At 36.8% G+C, this 2,572-nt stretch overlaps 1 pseudogene across 1 annotated transcript; it reads right to left on the minus strand.

The window, feature by feature from the left end:
• Nucleotides 1-665: 665 nt before the first annotated feature.
• On the minus strand, nt 666-2,276 carry LOC149151477 (amino acid transporter AVT6A-like; annotated as a pseudogene). The gene is made up of 4 exons (XR_016263280.1): nt 2,009-2,276; nt 1,492-1,695; nt 911-1,376; nt 666-823 (listed from the first exon to the last, which is right to left on the minus strand). The product of XR_016263280.1 is annotated as an amino acid transporter AVT6A-like (transcript).
• Between the last annotated feature and the right edge of the window lie 296 nt (nt 2,277-2,572).

The raw sequence follows: 2,572 nt of genomic DNA on the forward strand, positions 1-2,572 counted from the left end.
TGGTTCTGTGTGTGTATGCTTGTTTTTGTGTGCATGTGTGTACTCAATGGCTTGGAGTTTGACTGGTACTTATGCATGTCATGTAAGGTATGTATATTTCAAATGGGTCTATCTGTTTGTTGAAGTAGAGACATCAATAAATGGTGGAACTGAGTTGATGTCTCTACTTTAAATGGTTAAAATGAAAATACTTGGCAAAATGGACTTATTACTCTTACTCTGGCCGTCTGTATCAATGCAGCTTTTGCAGGGCTAAAATGTGAAGGAAAGGAGGATGAAGATTGTGAGAAGTTATTGAAGAGCAATGGAATCATCACACGCAGTGGGATGCATTTTGGTTCACCTCAAACTTATGTGAGGTTGAGTATTATTGACAGAAACCAGACCTTCAATCTTCTGCTTGACTGGCTCTCAACTATTCATGGATGATTAGTTGAATTTCTCAATCATTGATGCGAGATAAACTATATTTATTTTCAATGTTTACAACTACAAATACAGTAGTATCTTTAACTAGAAGGCCGAGCGACCATGGCAGGATGATACAAGGCTTTACAAAAGTTTATCCACTCTTCACAATTCTACAAGCAAATTCCCAAATCAGCGTTTTTTTCTCGGTTCTATTCCAAATAATCTTTATATGTATGTGAACCACTTGCTCCTCATAAAAAATCATTCTCAAGATCGTGGAGGGCCTTCCTCCTTTTTGTTGAACAAAGAATTAATGTCACTCACTATAGCAATTGAACTTGAAACTACTGCCAGAAAAATCATGAACAATGCAATAAATATGTCCTTCCTGGTTGAGATTCCATGGGTGTCTCTGCATTAAAAAATAATTCAGGTTAGAAGTTACATACAAGCAAGGTGAAAGACGAAACCAAAAATGAAAAACAACTTTTTTTTCTACCTGAGAGCAATGGAAGCTGGGAAGATGAACCCAACATAAACTGCTGTTGTGGCCCCTGTGAATTGAAATGCATCCCAGATACTTGGTATGAATGATGCCCCAAGGAAAATGATTCCAATTAACCCAGCAGTGATCAAAATGAACCTCTTATTATCCAAAACAAGATGCTTTTTCGTTGGAAAGACAAGCCCATCAAGATTAAGTCTCAGGGCAAAAAAAATGAGAGGAAAGACCAGCATCAGATGTACAACATAGGTCACACGAACAATATCATTTAGCACAACACTGTAGGGAACTCCCAAGTTGGTGTCAAAATTGGCCAGGACATCATCCATGGTCTGGTCTCCAAATAGAAGAAAGCCAAAAAAGCTTGTACTTATGTATACAATTAAGCACAATGCCAATGATGTGCGAACAATGCGCTACATTTCTGAAGGGTCCTCAAGTTCATTGTATATGGAATGAACTGCATGGCGCAAAGACATCACAATTCATTATAACATAATTTTAAATGCAAATTCAACTAATGAACTCTAAGATACTACACTGCAGGACCAGAGATGGAGAAAAATAATCCATACCATTGTAATGACAGATGTAAGCAGTCACAATAACTGGTACCACAGTGAAAAGCTTCAAGAACGAAGTAAAATCCACAATATCTGGTAACAATCTTGGTGCTTTGACGGTGCCACTGAACAACTTTACAATCGCAATACCAGCCGTAATCACAACAAATACAACAGCAAGTGCAACTGGTAATGCAGAAGTGAATTTCAAAGAATCTGCAAATTCATGGAAATGAACACATCAATATAGGCATCAAGATTTGAACATCACAACTCCTAAGGAATAACCCATGATCCACATCCTTGAATGTATATGCCATATGCCATTTCTAACAGGGCAACATGAAAAGTCAGACAAATCGTTAAGAAGATGCCATCAGTATGTGACATTCCCAAGATATGTTGAATCCCCTCATATAATTACAACAGTTTCTAGACATTTAAATCCCTGAAAAGGCCCAAATGAAATATGATATATCTGAAAATCAGTGCTAAAAAATGCTTATCAGGATGAGCAAAGCAGACTTACCCACTCTCTTGAAAAACACCAACGGAGCTAAAATAAGGACTATGGTGAGAACTAGGATCGGAACACATCCATTCCACCAATGAAATCCAAACCATTCTTCAAGTAAAACAGCATGATGCACGCCATTTGATGATGTTCCAGATAGCACATCACCTGCCCAAATCAAGAAAACACCTCCATCAGACATAGAGATTTCTAATTCAAAGCCATATATAAGATAGGAATCATGCCCAAAGTAATATAAAAGTGGCACCAAATAATTGACCATTCAAACAAAAATGAAAGGAATCTAAGAAAAAAGAGACACTAATAAAGCATGTCAAGTCATGTATGCTTCATAGAACACTTCAACTTTGTTAAACAGAAACAAGTTGTTATTGTTTCAGCTTGCTAAACTGCTCACAATGCAAAAATTGGGTTTAAGTTTCAATTCAAGCAGTACTTTTAAAATACTCTAGTTGTAACATACATGCTTAAATATTCCCACATGATATACTATTTATCCTTGGATATTACCCTCAAAACTGGGTTAATTCAGCCTGTGACCTAAAATGCATAACCTAC

Source organism: Pinus tabuliformis, chromosome 9 (genome assembly GCF_031772625.1).
Source record: "Pinus tabuliformis cultivar Carrire ecotype Pingquan chromosome 9, CPIR1, whole genome shotgun sequence".
Classification (NCBI taxonomy): domain Eukaryota; kingdom Viridiplantae; phylum Streptophyta; class Pinopsida; order Pinales; family Pinaceae; genus Pinus; species Pinus tabuliformis.